We start from the raw sequence: 16055 nt of genomic DNA on the forward strand, positions 1-16055 counted from the left end.
AGTTGATGAATCAAATTCCCCATCTGTTGTAATTTATTAATCAGCTGTTGGAAGAAATCAAAATAGCTCCTCCAACAGATGGTCTATCTGTCACAATAGATAACTCATCTGTTGCAACAGATGGCTCATCTGTTGCATACATGGACCATTTGTTACAGCAGATGGTAAATCTGTTACGACATATAGGTCATCTATTTCAACAAATGGACCATTTGTTGCAACAACTCGATAAAAAAAGTTATTATTAAAAGAAATAATTATTGAAAAGGTGAGAAGTCTTCGATTATTTAATTGAGAAAAATGGTTATTTATTTTTAAGAACTAATTAATATTAAGATGGTGAAAAGTCATGACTTTTTACAATAATCAAAAAGTCACCAATTTGATATATTTAAGTCATGACTTTTCACGGTACTCAAAAAGTCACCAGTTTGAATGTAATTAATAAAATAGAGGTGAACAGTCATGACTTTTTGCCTAACACATTCAAATTCAATTCTTTATAAATAGGTCCCTCCTTACTCATTCATTCTTCTCCACTTTATTTATTTCTTACATCTTGCCTTTCATATTACAACTTCAATCACTTCTCTTCAAAGAGTAGATTCCTTTTTTCGTTGAGGTAAGCTTTTTTTGCGTGTGTAAATCTATCAATTGGAGTTTATGTTGTATCACATCCAGACTCTTTCTTTTACTTTTTTGTTTACTTTTTTTGTCAATTCATGCATATTCTAGATATGGATGATCCTATTTGGGACATTGCTATTCTGCACGACACCGTGCAAGAACTTAAGAGGTAGATTAATGAACTCTATTGGGAGTTGGGTGTCATGAGAGCAAGGATGCTCTGAGAGATTCTCAAGATGAGGAGGGCCCTGCTGCTGTCGGTTGATGATTGGCCAGCTGACAATAATAATAGTAATAATAATAATAATAATAATAATAATAATAATAATAATAATAATAATTAGGTTATGTTTTCTCTTTTAGCATATGCATTTTTTATTTATATTCGATCTACCTACCTAGTGTATTTTGTTTTTGTTTGATGAACAAATTTAAGTTTGGTCGACTTTGACTTTTTAATTCTTATTTAACTTTCATTCTGTCTATTTCTTCTTATCAATATGTCGACAGTTGGAGGTAAGTATTGAGCGTTTGGCACAATTTTGAATCCAGTAGCAATAGTAAGAGTTTCGAGTTCTTTCAACAGATGGACTATATATTAAAACAGATTGGTCATCTGTTGGAAGAACACAAACTAGTGGCAAGAATTGTATTGCATTGTTCCAACGGATTACCCATTTGTTGCAATAAATTAGTCATCTATTAGAGGAACACATTCCAGTTTGATGAACTATATTGTCTTCTTCCAGCAAATATCCATTTGTTGCAATGGATGGGTAATCTGCTCAAAATATTTTTGTAGTCTTTTGTATTTAGTTCCTGTTTTACCTATTTTTATTGATGCACATGTTAGTAAAAAGATATTTTATATAATAAATAATAACGTTTACATTCATAATAATGAGTTTAAAATATCAAAGTCCATAACAAACAACAACACAAGTTTTACTATTACAACTATCATGGTGCATTATAATCTGGGCATGTAATTTTTTTGTGGTCAGCGTTCTTACAAAAAGAGCACTTATTTTTTCTTGATGAAAATGATTCTCTGACTCCACGCCTCCTCTTATATCTCCTTCTTTCCGGTTTAATAATGCTTGGATCAATATATGGAGGAGGTATTAATCTCTTCAAAATCTCTGTGGGAACAAACCAAGTTTCTTTAGGAGGCACCAGATTAATATTCTCACTATATGCCATTGTATATCTTACTGGCGTATAATATGGAGAGGAGTACTCATAAACTTGAGTTCCATATTATTCACCGTATTGGGATCGAAGCACTGCCATAACATGTGGACAGGGTATTTTGTCCAAGTCAAAAAATCTACATGTACAAGATCTTGTTTGAAGATCGACCATGGCAACATCACCATGACCATCGATATTGAACTTGTAATCTGTTATTTGATGAGCAAATAACCTATTTCTCAAACTGATGTTCGTTGATATTTGTTTTTCTACTTTTAGAACAAATCTATTTCTTGTGCCCGCGAACTGCATACGCCTTTCGTGAAATAATTTGGCATGCCTCTTATTTATTTTCTTAGAAATCACCACAATGGGAAATTCTCTTTTAATGCCAAACATTGAATTCAATAATTCAGCTATATTTGGCGTCATGATATTATACATATACAAAACAATTACTTAGTACGACATCATACAGTAAGTATTACAAAGTTGTAACTCAAATAAGACATTAAATTCATAAAAATGTACTTATTTGTTGAACAAAATGCCCGGCTCCATCTCTTGAAACCGACACATTAGAGAAGTTGTGCTGCCTTGGGATGCATATCCGTTATTTAATTGAAATGGTAAATAAACTCAGCTCTATTATATGCTTTAGCTGCTCTATAAAAAAGAGTCACGACCCATTCATTGTGAAAGTTGTTTTAATATTTTCTCCAAGATGCCTCATGCAACAACCAAAGTGAGATGAAGTGAATAAAATTGAACCTATCTTTCGGATACTTGATGCCTATTCAAAATTATACACAACTCTTCGGTATCATCAACACAACTTTGCATTTGTTCAAAAAATTTGCATACGAGGCATTACATTCCTTTTCCACTACACAAAAAGCGACTAAAAAGATGTAACTCTCAGCATCCTGTGCCACTGCCACTATCAAAACTCCATTATACTTGCTCCTCAAGAAAGTCCCATCGACGATTATGACTTTTCTTAACTGTTGAAAACCAAAAAAGGGAAAATACATCGTTTCCACCCCAAACTATACAAGAAAAGACGAAGTCACACCTAAACTATACTAGTAACCATTAACACCTAAACTATAAAAAAGTGATATATTTTACACCCTGTAAAGCATTATACCACTTGCATGTGGTGTGGTGTTGCACACGCACCTGCCAGGTCAGCGCCATGTCAGCATGATATGAAAAAAATAATAAATTTATTATTTTCATAAATTTTTATTTTTTTTAATTTAAATTCTTTTTATTTCTTCTTCAATTTTATTTTCTTTTTCTTCAATATCCAAAACCTCCATTGTTGTCCAAAACCTCCATTGTTATGAGTACAAGTTTTTTTCTTTCTTCAATATCCAAGACCTCCATTGTTGTCCAAAACCTCCATTGTTACAAGGTCAATTTTTTTCTTTTTTTTCAATATTCAAAACCTCCATTTTTATGAGCTCAATTTTTTTTCTTTTTCTTCAATGTCCAAAACCATCTGCTTCTTTTTTTTCTTCAATAAATTACTCAATGTCCAAAACCATCTTCTTCTTTTTCTTTAATTTTTAAAAAGAAAAAAGAAAATTAATGGGATCATATTCTTAACGGAAAGATAATATAAAATCAATACACCCAAGCAATGACTTCATTCAAATTCAATATCATCTTTTTCTTCTTCTTCTTTTTCTTCAATTTCTTCAATGTCCAAAATCTTCTTCTTTTTCTTTAATTTCTCAACGACCATAATGCCATCTTCTTATTTCATTGTTGATATAAAGTCAATACACCCAAGCAATACCTTCATTCAATTCAATCTTCTTTGTTATACGACACCAAAAGTTACAACACTATCACCACCTAATTGCACCACTCATCATCAAATTTACAAATGATTACAGTCACCAAAAATCAATATGCCTCACCACTAATTCACCACCCGACATCAAAATAAATTTTGAGCAATTTTAATATGTTATTATTAATTGAGCAAAATTGAAAGAAGATTTTTATAGATACAAGATAGATCTACCAAAAAAAGTGTTAAAAACTTAAATTTTGAACAAAATTCATAAAACTTTACAGAGAAAGAATAGAAATACAAAAGTAAATTGAAAAATTGATGTTCAACGTGGGATCAATAACATTTGATTAATTTCAAACATCTCATCAGAAAATTTTCCAATTGGCGATGATTTCATCCTCAATATTTTCTATTTTTTTCTTTGAAAACTATCATGGAAAAATTATTCTCATCAACCATAGCAAAGGAGGAGTGATTGTGATGAAGAAGAAAGGAAGATTGAGAGAGAACAAAATTAAAAATGGGTGAGAAGAGAGAGAGTGCGCAGGGGTGGGGTTAGGGGTTTAAAGAATTTTGGCTTTTTTTTTCTCCAGATGTGCCTTTTTTAAAAAAATTAATGTTATTTCCAAATCAGATTTAGGGTGGAATTAAATTCACTTTTAAGAAGAATAGTTGTGTAATAGTTCGCCACATTAGTTTAGGTGTGTAAGTGACTTTTTATGTATAGTTCAGGGTAGTTTTGATGGCTTTTCCCAACCAAAAATCCAAGCACCACAGGATACAAAAAGTACTTGAACCTTTTATTTTCATCAACATGTAATGCTGTCTTACTTTTGAGATTTGTGGACTCAAGCATGTAATGGTAGACATCGAGGACTGCATATCCGTGCTTATGTATCCCCCTAACCAAGTCCTTGACAATCCCCATAGCCACATAAATATTCTAATAACTAAACGTCACAACCAATTCTATACTGAGTTGATTAGCCATATGAGCAGTAGAAGGGTTTTTGCCATAGGGGAATCTATTTTAGAAATAACTACCAAGGGCCTTTGCCGTGGCGTGGGGATTTTGTCTCATAATATGCTCCGAACCATATGCGTGATACTTTTGATAAATATTAATGATGAATCTGTCGAAACTTAAGTATTTCATAGCCCTCAACCATCACTTACAGTCCAAATTAGCACATCTAAAACAAAATACTTTGCTCAGACTAATCACCTTCTTTAGTCTTTAATCTTTTTTTAAGAAAGAAATAAGCAAAGAAGTATATAGTTCTATCCTATCATTGAATGACATTACCTTGTAAAACCAGTCTTGTTATCTTGACGATTGCCAGACTATGTTGATTGAGAAAAACTGCCCACCGTACTGCTCGCAACAATGGACGTAGGTGTTTGATCATCATATGGAATATTCATATCCAGATTATCCAATTTATCATCAAACATGTCTTATTGTTCTTCTTCTATATTCTTTTTCTAATTTTTTATTATTTTTTCAACCACGTACACCCTTAACACCGGCCTAGCTGAATTACTAAGATAAGAACGTAACCGAACCTGATCGGTTATCATAAAAAGTAGTACCCTTAGATTTTTAAAGGATCTTTACATGTTACTGATGGCAAGTTCTTTTGATTGACAATTCAGTCCATAATAGCTAATGATTAGTTCATAAAATCATCATATAAAACATCACTTTAGACTGTCATAGCTATCGTCTCTAGCATTTCACCCTCTTTCCAATGCCAAACATATCAATTGCTCTTCTTAATCCATTCACCATGACAATCCACCCCTATCGTTATTGTTCCCTCTATTGGTGGTACCTAAATAAAGACATTTGTTAAAAAAAAGTTAATAAGGACATAATAATAAAATTAATAGTGATTGTATAGTACTATAACATGAATCCCAACAGATGAGCAATCTGTTGCAACAGGTGAATAATATATTGCAACAAGTGAGTTATATATTGCAACAAATGACTCACCTATTGGAATTCCTATTACTGTACTATCGAAACTGATGCTGATTGCAATAGATGGTCATCTATTGGAACAAGTGACTCTTTTGTTGCAGTAGATTATACATCTGTTGCAACAGATGACTCACCTATTGAGATATACTATAGAATTATTGAAGCTAATTCCAACAGATCAATCACTTATTGCAAAAGATCACTAACCTATTGCAACAGATTGCTCACCTGTTGTAATAGATGAGTCATATGTTGGAATCATCTTTAGGTTCAATATTCTGCAACATGATTACGAACAGGTGAGTCATCTGTTGGAATCAAATTCAAGTTTTATTGCAATAGGTGAGTAATATATTTCAACAGATGACTCCTCTGTTGCTATAGATAACTTATTTGTTGCAACAGATGACCCATCTATTTGATTCATGTTTCAACACTATAGAATAATAAATATGAATCCTACATATGAGTCTTCCATTGCAACAGATGAATATTATGATGGATTCATATTTGGGTTCTATCCATTGTAGAAAAAATAACAGTAGTATTATACCTAGATGTGAAATTCAAATAAAAATCATAATTCTACTTATCAAAGTCACCTATGAAGTAATGCCAAAGTGATGTACGAAATAAAATTTGACCTAAAAAATTGGTCAAGTAGTTGCAGTAGTGGTAACAACAACAACAAATGTCAACAAGAAGAAGATGATGATGATAATGAAAAAGAAGATTATCAATAAAGAATCGGCAACAATTAACAACAAAAATCACAAAGAGAGAGAAAACAAGAATAAATGAGAAGAGAGAGAAATGCGCGGTTTTTTCCCTCCATTTCTAGTTATATTAGGTTTTACTTAGATCAAAGTGTAAATTAAAAAACTTGTGGGTTATTCTCAAACTTTTCCAACTTTCTTAATCCATAATAAAGTAATTGTCACCTACACTCAAGTTTTAAAACTTGAGTCACCCACACCTCATTTCAAAACTCTTTTTTTACTTTTGACAAAATTTTCCTAGTAACAAAAAGTAAACACCAAACAATTCTTAAACTGTAAGATGAGAAAATATAGCATATTGTCAATATTATTATGGAGTTTGAATTTTGTGTATGTCGGTATACTAGATTATTTGTATCATCAGAAAATATAGTGTATTGTCAATTTTAAAATAGATGTACCATAACCAAGTTATTTCTTACTTGTCTCTCAACATCATGGCCAAAATATTACCTCATATTTCCTTTTCTTTTACAAACGGTAGGTTTTGTATATAACAAATAGACTTAGTTAACTCTTATACTTAATTAATGCAATCTCATCAATATATTATACTTCCAATGGAGGATCATATTTAGTTTATAGATCATAATTAACATATGAATTCTAATTGTAATAAGTAAAAATTGAAATGTCAAAATTTCTGAAATTAGATCTATAAGAGGAGACAAAAAGAGCATTGTGTCATTAGTATCCCATTAGAATATAATACTCTTTCCGTATCAATTTATATGATATATCTATACTAATTTATAAATAATTTTATACTTTATTAATATTTTAAACGAAGATAGTAAATATAGTTATGTTAAAACATTACTGGTATGCAATAGAGGATTTATTAGAAATAATTTTCTATTAATTAGGGTGTATTCAAAATGTAATATTTATTTTACCACAAACATATCAAATACCCTAATATATATATAACGGGATAACTAAATTAATAAGGTGTGGAAGTGGAGGAAGAGTCTAGTAATACATTAACTGTCTAGGTGACAGTAAGTGGTATAAGTGATTCATGCCTAACTTTGCCTTATTTGGCCAAGTTATATGTATATATGTGTTGTTCATACAATTTGAGAAAGATATAGAAATTATGTTCCAGCCATAAATGTCTAGACATGGTAATACCTTAGAGATATTGTGATATCATATTTTATTACATAAAAAATTAATTATCTACAATAAGTTATTCAAGCCCAGGTTCTAGTGAGACATATTTGGAGGCTTCTCAGAGAAGTGTTTAGCTTTGGCGTCTAGGTAGGCTAGGCTTACCATACCTTTAGATTGAGCTTATTTATGGTAACTGTGTAATATTATGCAAGTTTTTGACAAATACTTGTAGTTTGCGTATCATTTGATATATATCATGCCTTATTTATCTAGTTAGTACCCCATTCTAGTTAATTTTGATCCCTTATCTTTTAGTATGATATAGAATCTATCACTTGATCATGTGGAATTAAGTTATAAAACCTTGAATTCGTCCCTTTTTAGTTAAGATGTACGAATGGTTATCTTAATGTATTTTAGTTACGAATTTGGGTCAGCATATACTTTATTTATATTATTTATTATGAATTTTGGTACCACTTTTGTATTGGTTATGGTATGATCTGGGCTTTACATTTTATAGTTGGGTATGGTTACTACAAGTTCCGGTTTGAGTCCAGCATCTGGTTGTGATGAGTTGGGAATTCTGGTACTGATTATTATTATGCTAGGAGTTATGGTCTCTCTGAGTTTTGGTTTGAGTCCGACATCTAATTATGAGTTTTTTTGTATATCATATATGTGGCCTCTCATTAATACCTACTATCACCGATTCAAATCTGGTATATGGCCTCTTGTTATTATCCACCACTACCAGTTCAAGCTCGTTGTCTGGCCTCTTATTACTACCCATTGGTGATGACTCGAGCCCTGTGCATAAACTATGGTTTCATTGGGTTGGTTTGGTTATGGGTTATTTATACTTTCTTTTAAAATTACTTCTTGTGTATCCCACCAACTTATGGAGGCACAGTTGAGTTAATTGTCTTCTTCAGTGTGCCTAGAGGTCTTATGGGAGCATAGTTAAGTTATGTTTGGTTTAATTTTTATTACTGTGTTATTTTTCTTTCTATGTAACTTTTACTTATTCCTTTGTGTAGCTCAATAGTTGTTTACTTTTCACTCCCTATTTAATGTTGACTTAGACTACACCCTCGTATTTTAGTTATACTCTTTCTGTATTTATCTCAATTGAATGATGATGCCTACTGAGTACCCATTGCATTGGTACTCGTACTACACTTCTACATCTTTCCCCTGATGCAGATTCGAGTACTAGCAGACGACATTAACATGATTCCTATTTTCCAATACTAATTTGAATTTGGGTGAGCTTATTCTCCCCCAAGGATGATCCTCCTCTATCTGTTCCAGTTTAATCATTTGGACTCGAGACTTTTTATATATATATGATGTATGTTTTAGATTTTGTCTAGTACTCTTGGTATCTTTAGTAGTGGCTCTAATACCGACCTTACCAAGCTTGGGATGGATTCCCTTGTATATTTGGTCTTTTTCCTTTTCTTATTTTGATATACTCCCTCCGTCTCATTTTATGTATCATTATTTCCTTTTTTGTCCATCCCAAAAACAATGTCACATTTCCTTATTTTGTAATTATTTAAAGACACAATTTTACTTTTATCATTATTGGTCCAACCCGCTTAATTAAAAATAGTAATAGTTTATTTTTTAATAAGGACAATATGGTAAACATCATTAAGTCTTTCCTTATTTCTTAAACTCCGTGCCTGGTCAAATAGCACTACAAAAAATAGGACAGAGGGAGTACTTTATATGTTTCCTTTCTATTTTCACTTTTTATTACTACTGTTAGTATTATATATGGTCTTTTTCTAGTTTCTTCCTATTAGCCTGTTACCTATAGTTTTGAGCTATGGCTTGGCTTGCTTAATAATGGGATAAGGCAGGCGCCATCATGACTTGAGATATAGGGTTGTGATAGCTTGATATCAGAGCCTAGGTTTCACTAGAATTATTGGTACTAGAGCTGATGTTTAGTAGAGTGCTACGAATTGGTGCGGAGACATTGGTATCCTATCTTTGGGAGGCTATAGAGCATTTTTAGGAAAAAATCTTATTTTTTTGATCTATTTTTATGAGTTTGGTCTGAGTTGGTTTTTAATATTTATTGGTCCACTCCTTACACAGATAGCTAGGACACGAGGTATGGGAGGTGGGGATCATAACCTAAGCCTGCTGCTAGAGTTTTAGGTAGTGGCCAAGGTCAACCCAGAGATTAGGGTAACGATAGAGTAGCATTTCCAATTTGAGATCAGGCCATGTATCCACCCCTTGGTCTTTCCCTATCTCCTGAAACTAAGAGAGTTCTACCACCACAATAACAGGTGGCTACTAGATGAGAGAGCCTAGCCATCAACACAGGGTAGTGTTAATTTAAGGGCGCAATCTGCATTAGCAGCGCCTAGGGTAGAGATTCCGCCAGCACCAGTATTCCAATCAGTTATTTCTTTAGAGGAGTAGATGATGCTAGATCAATTTTAAAGATTAAATCTATCCAGGTTTGTTGGGACCCCAAGAGAGTATAATTATGAGTTCCTATGCAGTTGTGATGAGAGGTTATAGAATTTAGGGTTGGTCGAGTCGCGTGGAGTGGACTTTATTACTTATCATCAAGGCACGCTATTGAGGATATGGTGGAGAGGTCATCTTAATTATAGGGTAGCTGGATCCCCACCAGTGACTTGGACTCGGTTCTCTAAGGCTTTCTTAGGGAAGTATTTGCCTTGCAGCATGCGTAAGCATCTTTAAAATGAGTTTTCTACTTTGAGTCAGGGTCTATGTCTATGGCTGAGTATGAGGCGAGATTATGTGAGTTAGCTAAACACGCCACTATGATTTTTCCTACGAAGCGTTATTGGATTTGATGTTTTATTAGGGGATTAGGATTATCACTTTGTAGGGCTATAAGAGTTTGGTAACTTTTGGAAAGTCTTTTTCTTAGATTGTTAAGCATACTTATTCTATAGAGGAAATGGATCATAAGGCCCAAGGGGGAAATAATAAAAGACCTCGTTACTAGGGAAATTACAGTGGGAACTATAGTAGTTTGTAGTTTAAAGGCTGAGAGTTTCATAATAGGTACCCCCACTAGCGGCCTTATTAGCATCAGGATCTACCTAGTCGGCCAGTTCAGGTATCACTTTAGATATCAGATAGGGGGCAGCCTGATTATAGTGGTTTTAGTGGTCAGAGTAGTAGTTAGCCATAGAGGGATGTTCAGTCAGGATTATTGGGTTGGGGTCGTTATTTTAGATCCGTCAGACCTTCTAGATAAAGCACGGTACTTAGGCATGTTATAACTATAGGGTTGTTGATCAATTTGCTCGTGAGTGTCCCTAGCGTAGGATGATTGAGCCTTTAGTTTAGACTGCATAGCCCCTCAGATCAGACTGCACAACCACTTAGATTAGACTGCACAACCACTTAGATCAGTGTCTTTGCCAGCTAGGGGTGGTGCACAAGGTCGTGGGGTGGTCCTGAGTATTCTGGAGGCGGTCAGCAGGGAGGTAGGATAGGTGGTTAGAAAAGCACCCTATCCAGTAGTGGATAGGGTCATTTGTATGCTATATCATGTTAAAAGAAGAGATGAGGCTTTAGATATTATGATCACATGTATGATTTATATTAGCCATCAACCAGTTTCTGCTTTATTTGATCCTAGTTCCTCATTTTCATATATTTTCTCTTATTTTTTTATCTTGGTTAGGTTTATGTTTGGAGTCCTTAAATGTTTCATTACATGTACCCACCCCCATGGGTGATTCATTAGTAGTAGATAGGGTATATAGATCTTATTTAGTGACTATTTGGGAGTTTGGTACTCAGATTGATCTCATTGTCCTAGATATGGTAGATTCTGATGTAATTCTAGGTATGGATTAGTTATCTCCTTATCATGCGATCTTTGATTGTTCTACTAAGACTATTACCTCATCATTGCCTGGCGTACCCTCAGTTGTGTCATAGTGTTCTGTTAGTCGCATGCCAATGGGAATTATTTCTTATATTCAGGCTAGGAGACTGATATCGAGAGGTTGTGAGTCATTTCTTGTATATATTTGGGATGTTAGTGCTGAGAGTCCATCACTTGACTCTGTCCTTATTGTTCACGAGTTTCCTAATGTGTTTATGACTGACCTACTTGGCCTTTCTCCTGAGCATGATGTATAGTTTATTATTCACCTCATGACAGGAACCTAACCTATCTCTATGGTTCTGTATCATGTGGCTCCTACTGAGCTGAAGGAGTTACAGAGTCAACTTTAGAATTTTCTGGGTAAAGGCTTAATCAGACGGAGTGTGTCACCATGGGGTGCTCCAATTTTATTTATGAAGAAGAAATAGGGCTATATTTATATGTCTATCGACTATAGGCAGTTGAATAAGGTGGCCATGAAGAATAAGTATCCTATGCCTTGTATTAATGATTTGTTTGACTATCTTCAAGGTGCATCAATATTTTATAAGATAGATTTGAGATCTGGTTACCATCAGTTGAGATTTAGGGTTGCAAACATACCTAAGATGGACATCAGGACTCATTACAGTCATTATGAGTTCTTGATAATGTCTTTTTGGTCGACTTATGTCCTATCAGCTTTTATGGATATGATAAATTGCGTGTTCAGGCTGTATTTGGACTCCTTCTTGGATATTATTCATTGATGACATTTTGGTATATTCGAGGAGCAGGAAGGAGCATAAGAAGTATTTGAGTTCTGGCTTGAGTCTATATCTTTCTTAGGGAGCGTAGTGTCCAAGAACAGTATTATGGTGGACCCAACAAAAATTGATGTTATTCTTAGTTTGGCTAGGCTTACATCACCTACTGAGGTTCACAGTTTTATTGAGTTGGCAAGTTACTATAGGTGGTTTATTAAGGGATTTTCTTCTATTGCAGCCCCTATGACTAGATTGACTAGGAAGATGGTTCCTTTTAAGTGGTCTGCGAGTTATGAGGTGAGCTTTCTAAAGCTTAAGAAATTACTTACTTCATCTTATACTTTGACTCTTCCCGTTGAGGGCGAAGATTTTATTGTCTACTATGCTTCATCTAATATTGATAAGGGGTGTGTTTTGATGCAGTGAGGTTGTGTTATTGCTATGGTTCAAGGCAGCTGAAGGTGCATAAGCATAATTACCTCACTCATGACTTAGAGTTGGCAGTGGTAGTATTTGCGCTTAAGATTTGAAGGCATTATTTGTCTGGGATTCGCTGTGGGATTTTACTAATCATCACAATCTTTAGTATATTATGACCTAGAAGGAGGTTAATTCGAAGCAACATAGATGGATTAACTTACTAAAGGACTATGATATCTCTATTCTCTACCATCCGAGCAAGACAAATATGGTAGTAGACACCTTGAGCAGAAAGTCAATGAGTATGGGTAGCTTAGCCTTCATTTTAATTTCTCAGCGGCCGTTGGCTTTAGACATCCATTCCTTAGAAAAATTAAAGGTTTGTTCAGATATTTCTAACCTTCAAAGGATCATTGTAAGTGTTGAGGCCAAATCTACCTTGTTGGAGTAGATTCGGGGTCATCAGTTTGAGGATAGTAGGTTTTGTAGAATTTGAGGGCAAGTGTTGAGAAGTGATTCTAGGAGGGATACCTTAGATTCTGAGGGTGTTCTGAGGTCTTATGGTTGTATTTTTGTTCCAAGGGTTGGAGATTTGATCTAGATGATTCTTTGTGAGGCTCAAAGCTCTAGATATTCTATTCACCTTGGGACATCTAAGATGTATAGGAATTTGATGTAGCTTTACTGGTAGGGTGGTATGTAGAGAGATATTTCAGGGTTTGTGGCTTAATAGTTTTGTTGTCAGCAGGTAAAGGCTGACCACCAGAGGCCTGGTGGATTGCTTCAGCAGCTACCCATTCTTGAGTGAAAGTGGGAGAGAGTTACGATGGATTTTGTAGGTGGGTTGCCTCGCACTTCCCGTGGTTTAGATAGCATTGGTTTTATCATGGATTAATTAACAAAGTCAACACATTTTATTCTTGTTTAAGTTTTCTACAGTGTCGAGAGGTTAGCTAGTGTTTATATTCAGGAGGTGATTTGCTTATATGGATTACCCATTTCTATCATCTTAGACCGAGGCTCTATAACACCCCGATTCGCTGAACTGGAATGCTACATGGCGCTCTTGATCTCGAGAGACCACAAGCTAACCCATGACTGATATCTGTACCTATAAACTGTATAATATCTCATAAAATATGCGAAAACATGAACTGTAAGGCCATAAGGTTCAATACTGATACATATCTTAAAAAAATATGGTATAACAATACCAAAAAGAAACATAAATACCGAAGTCTGAACATCTAATCTGACATCTAGTCTGAAAGCCTCTAACTGAACTAAATAAGGAGTTGATGGGACATGTACCCAACTAACTCCAACTACTGAAATAAACTGAAAACTGAAATAGAAATGAAATCATTATGTCCTCGAAGGATGAGGACTCGCGTCTAACTCTGACTGCTGATCCTGGAATCTACTGCTGATTTGGAGCTCATACCTCTGAACCTATGGTGTAACATAAGAGAAAGCACCATAGCGCAAACGCGTTAGTACGTCTGAATGTACTGAGTATACGAGTGAGGTAGGCTAAATGCAAAGGGTTATATGCATGAAAAATACTGACTGATATGAACGTGAGAGTACATACATGCATACGTAACTGTAACTGAACTCGTGGAGATACTGACTACTGAGTCTGAATACCGACAACATGAGTGTACTGATAATGAGATTCTGAAAGACTGAGTTTACTAATATTGATATGTAAATAACTAATAAGTGATGGATCTGATACTGTATTACTGAATACTGGGAGACTGATACTATATTAATGATAAAGGAATGATTATTTCTGACAGTTTGAATTATGAAAAACTGGTCTAATTGACTGTATCTGACAGTCCTAAAGCTGAGTACTGATAGCATGAGTTCTGATAACTTTTGTGATTGATAGCATAAGTGACTGTATCTGACAGTCCATAAATTTGAAGGAAGCTATCTGAGTTCAATTCTATTTCTGAGTTGACTGTATCTGGCAGTCCTGATATACTAAAATCTGAAGAACTATCTGAGTTCTTTACTGAGCTGGGTAGCTATAGGTGACAGTCCTGAAATCTATAACTGAAACTGTGGGAAGTAGTTATCTAACCGATATGCCCCAAATATGCTATAATAGCTAAGATGGAGTCCAATCTCTGCCCCGACTGGAGGGATGTCAATACCGCGCCACTGGTAAGGACAGCTATAAGAACCCTATACTGGCAGGTACTCAAATGAGAACGGTGGGAACCCTAAACTGATGGGTTAAGCCACCTCATCAACCCTAATCTGACGGGTTAAGATGTCTCAACCTACACTGGCTACATAGTTCTGGAACACAAGGATGACTGCTAAGAATCATACCCTGAACTGGCAGGTGAGTTCCCATCCTTGGGTTTACTCAGTGCTAACTTCTACTCCTATTTGAAGGACACTGAACTAAATAACTAAGCTGAACTGAATAACTGAACTGATACTGATTAACTGGACTGATACTAGTGGTATTGTTTAGCAAAGCTAAACTAAGTTTACTGGATTCCAATGACTGATGGAATGTACTGAGTTTTGAGGACTGGTTGAGAGTACTGAAGTTACTAAGATTGACTGTGAATACTTCGGTTGCTAAGGTTATTGAGCACTGAGATTACTGAGATTACTGAGTTTTCCTGAGTCACATGACTGACCAAATTTTATAGATCCTGGCTTGACTGAGAGTATCATGAAAACATGACATGGATCTAGGCACACAACTATATTTTTTCGGGTACAAGTACCCCCAGGACTCGATGGAAGGAAACTGACACAACTTGAATTTCTTGAGTACGCAACCATCAATAACAATCCATAATACATGAGTGGGGGATTTCATGAAGTACATGATCATCATAATATCTATCATGAATAGGAATGCTTATAATCAAGTCATAAATCTCATATTCTAATATCATGGACATTCCGACAACATATACTATTCATAGCATGGGCATGGAAACCATTCAAGCATAAGGGAATGGCAACATGTAACATTTAGTTCATATTGTAATGATTTAGGGATATTAAACTTCATGTATTTATTCAACATCTCAAACATGGTAGGAAAAGCATGGATATAATTCTCATACATAATTCATATCTTCATCATCATACATGTTTTATGCCACTACCATAAGAATACATAATTAGCATAGAAATTCATATTAAAGTGTATAGCTAACATGGACTTGTCATGTGAATATCATGGAATTATGAAAATAGGAATTTCTAGCATCCTAGGCATTTTATCAAATACCTTGCATGCATTCTTTAAGGCATAGGTGGATTTTATACTTGCATTATATTAAAACACCCAAAGTTCATGATTTTCTACCAACAACCACATATATTTCATGAAAACATCCTTAGATATCATCTTGAAACTTAAACATCCATCATCAACATGTACATATTCATATCACCACAAAAAGTTTACAAAACAACATTTAAAAACATG

This window comes from Capsicum annuum, chromosome 1 (assembly GCF_002878395.1).
Source record: "Capsicum annuum cultivar UCD-10X-F1 chromosome 1, UCD10Xv1.1, whole genome shotgun sequence".
Taxonomy (NCBI): domain Eukaryota; kingdom Viridiplantae; phylum Streptophyta; class Magnoliopsida; order Solanales; family Solanaceae; genus Capsicum; species Capsicum annuum.